Source organism: Crocuta crocuta, unplaced genomic scaffold (assembly GCF_008692635.1).
Source record: "Crocuta crocuta isolate KB4526 unplaced genomic scaffold, BGI_CrCroc_1.0 scaffold129, whole genome shotgun sequence".
In the NCBI taxonomy this organism is placed as follows: domain Eukaryota; kingdom Metazoa; phylum Chordata; class Mammalia; order Carnivora; family Hyaenidae; genus Crocuta; species Crocuta crocuta.
This window is the reverse complement of record NW_027551571.1, coordinates 14,805,175-14,815,332: the sequence shown is the minus strand read 5'-3', so window position 1 is coordinate 14,815,332 and position 10,158 is coordinate 14,805,175. Positions and strand designations below refer to the sequence as shown.

Genomic DNA, 10,158 nt, shown 5'->3' with positions numbered 1-10,158 from the left:
TATGCAGATGCATATAGTCAAGATTAGAGTTGGTGAATATAAGAGAACACCCAACTAAAGAGTGCATTCCACAAGCATATTTGAAAAGCATGAAGTAGATAAATAAACTTTAATCTCTCAGGTAAAAGAAGTTCAGAAGTACATAGTCCAAGGCTGTTAAGACAGCCTTACAGTGCCAGCCTCAGAGTTTTGCATCTTTTTGCCCCATCATCTCTAATACATGGTGTTCATTCTCAAGGGAGCCTTCTGGCTCAAGATGGATGCTGGAGTTCCAGCCAATACATCCACATTCCAAGCAGTATGTAAATATAAAAAGGGTCAGTGCCAGATAACTGTCTGCCTTTTGAGATTTCTTAGAAGTTTCACCCAGCATATATTTGTAGTTCATTGGCCAGAGATTGGTCACTTGGCCATAAGACACTTGGGAACTGGGCACAGTGACACAACAAATAAAATTAGAAATTCTTTATGAGGGAAGGAGAAAAGAATGGATATTGGATTGACAGTAAATTAGCCATCTCTGCTTCAGTAGGTGTGTAACAAAGTATAGTAGGAATTCTGGAAGATGCCCCAGGCAAGTAAAAAGGGCTTCCCTGTAAAGGTTTAGCATTTGAACTAAAACAAAAGAATTAATTAGCCTCCTCAGTTGGTGAAGGCCACCCAAGACTAAACACATAGATGTGTAAATACAAAGTGATCAAAATATAGCTTGCAGAAAAACTCCAGATTGTTTAAACTCCTAGAGCAAGGGAGAGAAGACCAGAATGGAAGATTAGGGCCAGATCATGGAAACCTTACATGCTGGGTAGAGGAGTGTGGGTTTCATCCTGTAGGTAAGAGAGAGACAATGGGCAATTTTAAGCCTGATTTGCACAACTGTAAGATTATTCAGCACTTGCACTAGGATATGTCCATAGGTGAGTGGTACAGGGGAATTCTGCCTTACAAATGGTTCACTTCAATAGAGAGTTACTAACAGATGTAATAAGGACATCTTTGGTAATGGGGGTGGGGGAAGGAGGAGCAAGGCATACAACTGGGCTAAAAATACTTTGCAAAATTTCCTTGCAAAGACAACACACAGCCCAGAAACCCAGTATAAAACACATTCCAAATCTGCAGAAGTTGACAGGGAGTCTTGGGACTCAGATAAACATAAAGGAGGGAAAAAAATTAAGAGATGGATAAAAAATTCACAGATTTAATTCTGATCTATTCCTTTGTGCAGTCTTACAGATCAGTCTTCCCCCACCACTTAAATTCTATCTCACTCTTAACATAATAGAGAGCCAATTTTTTAATCAAAAGCCATTTTTAGGATCAAAGAGAAACATATTTCTAGGCGGATAGTATGTTAGTTATATCTTGTAATATCACATGGTGAGGGGTATTCAACTAAAATTAGAGATGATATTTACTGAAATTCTCAAAAAATCAAATGCCTCCAAATCCAGGGGAGGCAAATTGAATCTTTTTTCTTTCAGGATATTTTTCTCAAGTACTAGCGGAAGTGCTAATGAGAGACAGGCCTCCTTGCCATCCAGTGACAAATGTAATAGGTTACATGAAACCACAGAAAATGAGTCTATTTAAAAATGTCAGATACAACACTAAAGGAAAACTCAGTCTTGTATTTTTTCCTCTTGATCATGGCCTAATAGAGACAATTCAGAAATGATTTCTTCTGAACTTGGTGATATTCATGATTGAAATAGTGTTGCTAATGATAACAATGTGTAGAATTATTACATGGAAAGTACTAATAATGCAAATCATATGGTCTGTAGATGCAGTTCCCCGCAGATTATTTTTTCCTAGGCATATTTGATTACTCAGAGATTAGCATACTAGAACTCAGATTTGTACTAATATATTGAGAATTGGGGTTTATAAGAACAAAATTAGGCATTTAAAAATTGCTTCTCAGCTTTTTAGCTAAGATCAAGTGTAAAATTAGACATGTAACCAAAATTTTTTATGCCACCTTTGCCATATACAATAATGACAATACAGAGAAGGAGGTATTGAACTAAAATTAATATTCTCAAGTATTTTTGGATCTTATGTTTTTGCTTAGATCTACCACAAACAGTGTTCTGTAAACCATAATGTTAAAATAATTATAAAATTATATGAGTACTTGCTAAATAAAAGCACAACTCTTAATCTGTGGTTTCAAAATGAAATGCATATTTTGGAGTCTTTAAATATTACCTGACTTCTTGATTATTGCTTCAAGAAAAAATTGGAATGTTTTCTTCTTCATATTCAGAGGAGTTTTTTTAAAACTATCTTCATATATCATGCTGATAGTTACAGGAAACACGTTTCTTCTGTAAGAGACAACATTTATAAAAATATGTTACTATGATTATGGGTTATTTCCACTCATTTTAAGGAATAATGAAATCAGAACTTTAAAACTGCAAACAAGTAGAGCCAGTGTTTTATTTTCTGTTCTTTTCTTTTCTTTCATATTAGTAGCTTTCTAGAACCATGTCCCTAAGCTAATGGGTATAGAACAAAGAATTTTCTTAAAGAAAAAAAGTTGTAACAGAGGAATTTTCTGACCAAAGACTTGGCATCAAACAAATCATGGATATGACTACAGATGTATCATAAAAGCAAAGATACAACTATAAATTTTTGTAATGATTTAATTAGAAAATTTGCATCTGAAGTCCCATAAAATTTACTTGTACCCTATTTTTCAAAAGATGTTCCTATATCATATTTAGGTGTACATGATATATAGTATATAGTACATGAAGGCACATATGAAGGAATATAGAATATATCCCTATACGTGTCTGTATATATATTCAGTACATGCTGTAACAGACAGTTTTAATAGCTTATGATACAATAGCAAACAAATTAAAAATCTCAGCAGTTTACAACAACAAAGATTTATTTTTTGCTCCTATTATATATCCTTCACTAGTTGGTTGCACCTCTATTCTATATCTTCTCCATTCTGGGACCCTGCTCAAATGAACAGTCCCAATCTGGGACATACTGATCTTGGAGTACAGAGGAAAGAAAAATGGCAGAATGCTTCAATGAACCATCTGTTAACATTTCATTGTCCAAAACAGTCCATGTAGCCAAGCTTGATACCAATGGGTCACCAAAACCAAGTCTCTCCGTGGAAGGGCAGGAAATTATTGGGAATAACTTTGATGCTTAAATGACTTCCTGAAAACATATTTATCCAAACAATAGATCATTCAACTATCTCTTTCACAGGACAATAGATCTCTCAACTGGGCACATCTGCTTGTTTATCAAATGATTTTACCTATCAGAGTCATGGGATAAAAGCAAAGCTCAGGGGAAAATTCATAACTAAAAAATTTATATTTACAAATAAGACTCAAGTTAGGAGAAAGAATGCCAAGGAAAGCAGAAGGAAAGAATCATAAATAACACATATTCAATAATGAATTTAAAAGGAGAAACATATAAATCAAGGAATGCTTTTTCCAAAAAATCTTAAACCTACATTAACATAAATCTTTAGGTCATCTGATCAAGTGGGGAAATGGGCAATACCATAAAAGCACAAAAGGTGGAAGTGATAATGGAATAACCACAAATAGAAGAAATTACAAGATTCATAAGTGAACATTTTGCTCAACTCTTAGTAAATTAATTGGATAACCTGAATTATCAGGGCGATTTTAAGAAAATGTAAATTACTGTTAGTTCCAGTACTACTCAAATTGTTCCAGAGCATAAAAAATAAAAAGAAAGAAAATGTCTAAATTCTTCTTGTGAAGTTAGTGTAATCCTGGTAACAAACCCTAAATGAAAGCCACATGTTAATCCCACTTATGAATATCAATATAAAATCCTACATAAGATATTAGCCAATATAGTAGTGTATTAACATAACGTTTTATGATTGTTTATATTTTTACTCCCAAAATAGTACCCTTCATTTCTATCAGGGTTCTAAGAAAAATTGGGAAGGCTAGGAATAGAACATATGGAGACCAAAACAGCATCTGGATTTCCAATAGAGGCTATATTAGCTTTTATGGACTCCATAGCTGACATGTGAGTCCAAAGGGACTGCACAGTGAACCATGATTAGATTTACCCAAATAGCATTCAGTTAGCGGGGAGACTTGCCCAGGTAATATCATGGAGAAGCAAAGACCTCCTACACCCTGTGAGAAGCTAGCTCGGAGAAGAGAACAGAAATGAGATAAGCTTGCACATCTTAAACTTATATATCAGGCAAGCCACTCCACTTTCCTGGGGCAGAGAGAGGAAGGGATTGAGAGGAGCCAGGAATATTACATTCATTTAGATCCTTCAACTTGGAGAGAAACATTGGGAATGGAAAATATATTTCAGCTTTTTTTAAAAAAATTCATTTGGTTCGACCATGAGTCTATGGTCTACATCCCTCAAGAAAGAGACCCATAAGGAGAGTCCTGCTCTTACCCTGAGGAGGCTATTCTACCTAGAACCACTCTTTTGAGTGACCTGGGGCTCCAATGAACAAGATGGATTTCTCCCCCAAAAGGCTATGAACCAGCTCAGGAGAGAATATTATATAATAAATCCAAAGCCATGCTGCCTTCAAAGTTGAAATTTTATTCTCCATTCTTTTTTCTATCCTAATTTTTGTCCCTGCTGTGCTAAAACAGAGGTTCTGCAATCAGTTTAAATGACAGTCTTAAGGTATTCCAATGGTAAAAACACAAATCCTTATGTCATCCTAGAAGCTCCCAACTGGAACCTTGAGGATGTAGTAAGCTAAATCCATTTTAGAGAAATTCAAGAAATTGAATAAGAACGGGGTAATAAAAAGATATTACAGAGTTATTGTTAATTTTATGAGATGTGATAACAGTGCTGCTGTTTCTGGTATTAAAAGTCCTTATCTGTTAGAGACTTATACTAAAATATTTAAGGTTAAGGTAATATCATTTCAAGAATTTTTATTTTTTTTCATTTTTAAAAGGTTATTTTTTTCTTCCTTAAATAGTTTATTTTCAAGTTGGTTTCCATATAACACCCAGTGCTCATCCCCACAAGTGCCCTCCTCCATGCCCATCCCCCCCCTTCCCCTCTTCCCCACCTCCATCAGCCCTCAGTTTGTTCTCAGCATTCAAGAGTCTCTTGGTTTGCTTCCCTCTCTCTCCCCAACTATTTTTCCCCTTCTTCTCCCGCATCGTCCTCCGTTAACTTCCTCCTAATCCACTTATATGTGTAAACATATGGTATCTGCCTTCTCTGCCTGACTTATTTCGCTCAGCATAACACCCTCTAGTTCCATCCATGTTGCTACACATGACCAGATTTCATTCTTTCTCATTGCTATATAGTATCCCATTGTATAAATATACCACATCTTCTTGATCAATTCATCAGTTGATGAACACTTACGTTCTTTCCATGTTTTGGCTATTGTTGAGAGTGCTGCTATGAACATTGGGGTACATGGGCCCCAATGCATCAGCACTCCTGTATCCCTTGGATAAATTCCTAGCAGTACTACTGCTGGGTCATAGGGAAGTTCTATTGTTAATTTTTTGAGGAACCTCCACAGTGTTTTCCAGAGGGGCTGCACCAGTTTACATTCCCACAATAAAGACCCTTGAGAATGTCAAGATAGAAGAAACTTACCTAAACATAAAAGCTATCTATGAGAAGCCCTCAGCGAACATCATCCTCAATGGGGAAAAACTGAGAGCTTTCCCCCGAGATCACAACAGGAACACGACAGGGATGTCCACTCTCACCACTGTTGTTTAACATAGTGCTGGAAGTTCTAGCATCAGCAATCAGACAACAAAAGGAAATAAAAGGCATCAGAATTGGTAAAGTAGAAGTCAAACTTTCACTTTTCGCAGACGACATGATACTCTACATAGAAAACCCGACAGACTCCACCAGAAGCCTCCTAGAACTGATCCATGAATTCAGCAATGTTGCAGGATACAAAATCAACGTACAGAAATCAGTTGCATTTTTATATACCAATAATGAAGCAACAGAAAGAGAAATCAAGAAACTGATCCCATTCATAATTGCCCAAAAAAAAAAAAAAAAAACCCCACAAAATACCTAGGGATAAACCTAACCCAAGTTACAGGAGATCTGTATAATGAAAACTATAGAAAACTTATAAAGGAAATTGAAGAAGACACAAAGAAATGGAAAAACATTCCATTCTCATGGGTCAGAAGAATAAATATTGTTAAAATGTCATTACTTCCCAAAGCAATCTACACATTCAATGCAATCCCAATCAAAATTGCACCAGCATTCTTCTCAAAACTAGAACAAACTATCCTAAAATTTGTATGGAACCACAAAAGACCCCGAATAGCCAGAGTAATATTGAAGAAGAAAACCAAAACAGGAGGCATCACCATCAAGAATTCTTTCAAATGTTCCAGCAAAAAAAGCAAACAAACAAAAGACAGTCATATAAACATACTGTAGATGTAGTAAATGCTAGATGGTTAGACATGTTCAAGGTATCTCAAAAGCCCAGGAGCCTAATTCTGCTGCCTGGGAAAATTAAGGCAGTGCTACTTGAGTATTGGAAAATGTGTAAAGACCTCTGGACTATTTGGGGGTAGGTAACCAAGGAAGAAACCTGTTTGCATCCTAAATTGAGGACATGGGATATGTAAGGGCACACAGGTTTGGAAGAGGATGTTGAAATAGACATGGAAGAACTCAGGGCAATTCTTTAGTAAAAAATGTACACAACCCTAGTGAAAACACATAAAGGAAAAAGTGCTATTTGTTTTGATTGTGCAGAGTTGTGACTAGAATCAACTTTTTTCCACTGGACCATGCCATTTCAGACCAGCTAATTTTGTTAAATTATTTCCTCATCTATAATGCCATTTTCCTTTTCCTTTATGAAAATACCAGCTATCTTTCAAGCTAGGACTCAAGAACTCCCTTCAGTCGAAAGCTCTAATTACCCAACATATAGTTAACTGAATTCCCCCTTTTCTGACTTAAGAGCATGCTATTCGACGTGGCACCGGATGATGAGTTCATCTACCATATCAGCATGGGTTTTATATGGGATAATCTCATCTCCTTGGGCTAGAAGAAGTCACCTCAAACCAAGTCTAGAATAATACTTAAGATCTTCTAGGACTTATCTGTGGGGCATTTCCCCAGACAAAGGGAGAGGGTCAGATGTGAGCAGTCAGTTCATGCATCCACTCAATTCCCACAGATGCTCTTTGGGGTTGATATCTCAGTTTTACTATCTGGGGGGAAGAATCACCCCCAAAGGAATGTGGTTCTTTGACCTTAAATGTTATAAAAATGGATAATGTGACAACTAAAAGCTGAGATGCTCTAGTAATATTGGAATTTCAATATTTCTTTTAAAAATCTTTGTTTAATTTTGTCAATTTCAGTTAAGAATTCTAAAGGAAAGCATGAATAAAAATGTAATCTAAGAATGGATTTGAACTCTATGCTAATAATGTGACTACTTTTTTTTTTTTAGGAACTAGATTATGAAAAGACAGACAAGCATGAAACTCTTTTAAAGGTATCTAAATCTGGGGCACCAGTCAGTTAAGCATCCGACTTAGGCTCAGGTCATGATCTCGATCCCTGTATTGGGCTCTGTGCTGACAGCTCAGAGCCTGGAGCCTGTTTCAGAGTCTGTGTCTCCCTCTTTCTCTCTGCCCCTTCCCCGCTCATACACTGTGTCTCTCTCCTTCAAAAATAAATAAACATATTAAAAATTTTTTTTAAAAGGTATCTAAATCCTGGGGCACCTGGGTGGCTTAGTCGGTTAAGCGTCCGACTTTCGCTTGGGTCATGATCTCGCTGTTCGTGGGTTCGAGCCCCGCATCGGGCTCTGTGCTGACTGGCAGCCTGGAGCCTGTTTCAGTCTGTGACTCCCTCTCTCTCTGACCCTCCCCTGCTCACGCTGTCTCTCTCTCTCCTAGATATAAATAAAAACATTTTAAAAAAAAGGTATCTAAGGAAAAAGTTTAACAGAGAAACCATAATACAGGGCAGTAGAATAGTAGACATTTTAGTAGCTCTGTTATGTGTTACCCAGGATCATAGAGGGCAGTATCTCTGGTGGATAATTAGAGAGCTGAATTGTAGGCTTGGATCTCATCAAAGCTATTAAATATGTTAGCTTGGTTGGTTTGGGCTGAGAATAAAATGACTTTGCAATTTTTAAGGTCACAACATAATCCATTTTTAAATTATAAATTAAAAAATACTAACACATGTGGCTAAACCCAAAGAAAGCTCAATATTAGAGAAAAACATAAGTTAGCTGAGTCAGTTGGTTTTCTCTCTGTTGAGACTAAATATTTGTCTAAAGTCACATCAAACAGGAATTTTCAGTCAATAGCAGGACAGAGATGTAGTGAGGGAAAATATTCAGTGGAAGAGAAGGCATAGTGTTTTGGCAATAGCTAATACTCTGAAGCTTGAAATCTACTTGTTTAATATTGTTCACTTGTTTATAAAACAGAAATGATCTAAGCCTTTATTTAGTTGGTATATTCCTTTCCTATTGCTGCTGCCACAAATTACCACAAATCTGTGGCTTAAAACAACCCAAACTTACCTTCTTACAGTTCTGGAGGTCAGAACTTCAAATTTAGCTTCACTTGGCTAAAATTAAGGTGTTGACAGGCTTTTGTTCTTTCTGGAAGATGTAGAAGAGAATCCATTTTCTTGTTTTGTCCAGAAATTGGCTGCCTACATTCCTTGGTTTGTGGCCCCTTCCTGCATCTTCAAGCCAGCAGCATGGTACCTTCTTATCCGTTTCTCTGACTAGGACTGTTGCTTCCACCATCGCATTCTTCTCTCTGATTCTGCCCCCCTCCACTTTTCCTCTCCTGTGGCTCCTTGGTATTACATTAGGTCCGACTGGATAATCCACAATACTCTCCCCATCTCAAGATCCTTAACACATCTGCAAAGTCCTTTTTGTCATGTAAAGTAGCATATTCACAGGTTCCAGAGACTAGGACATGGACACATCTTTGGAGTACCATTTTTCAGTCCCAGACTGTTCAATAAATGGATGGTATGGGAAGACATTTTAATTTATGAAAAATTCCATTTGTATTTTACTAGGGAATTTCCATTAAAGTCTCCATTGAAAAATAAGAAGGGATAATTTGTAAGAGTAACAATATGATTAGTCTACAAAAACTAGGTTGAACAGAGCAATTCATTTCTGAGGAATCCAATAAAATGGAAACATACTGTACTCTAAAGGAATATTCATGTGTAGCCAGTCTCAACCTCTACTTTGTCTTTAATTTATAATGATAATGATAGCTCAACTACACCTCCCATATTTTTCTTATCCTCACCATACCCTTCCCTGCCATTAAAAGCTTCTTTATGATATGGGCTTCATTGAGGGGAATTAATGGATCCTATTGATGGATTAAAATGAGACATTTGGAGTTGCAGTTACCTTATATATGGTGAATGACTTCAAAAGTCTTAAAAATGTTATTTTAGTCTCTCTTTAACGTATATGCATGTGATATGTATCAAATATCTAAATGTTGATGTTTGCCAGATTTTTGAAAATTCATTCTTTTTGTAAGCAACGAAGGCAATGCTATCACTGAATGGTCCTTTCACAAGAATTTCCAAGTTTCACAGCTCAAATGTGCTGGATTTTAGGGCCATCTATCTCTTTGGGTGTCTGCATAATTAAATGTCAGCTGGTACAGGATAGCTATAATATAGGAGTTAAATATGGCTTTATCAATGATTTAGCTATTGATTTTTAACTTATGTTTAAGATAAATCATTATGTGGCTCACTTTTCTTGATCTAAGGTGTTTGAAAAGATATTAATGTGGATCTCAGGGTATCCAGAGCTATCCTATAGAGGCTGCATGAAGCAATCGTATGTTTTACAAGCTTTTAGAATTGTCTATACTTAAAAATTTACAAAGATGAAAATTCACTATTAGAGCCAATGGAAAAACATAATTCAAAAGTCACTGATATTTATGACTAGTGGTTGTATCTCTAGAACATATATTGAGAATAATTTTTAGTTGTCTTTTACACTTAGAAAAAAAAATATTTTCTTCTGTGTTGCTCTTTTTCTTCCTCTTGTTCCTGTTTACATACTCTTCGCTCTACATATCCTAGTTCAAA

General features: G+C 36.2%; 1 pseudogene; it reads left to right on the top strand.

Annotated features, from left to right (window-relative positions):
• The first annotated feature begins 1,915 nt into the window (after positions 1 to 1,915).
• LOC144220758 (U2 spliceosomal RNA) lies at positions 1,916 to 2,054 on the top strand (annotated as a pseudogene).
• Positions 2,055 to 10,158: the final 8,104 nt, after the last annotated feature.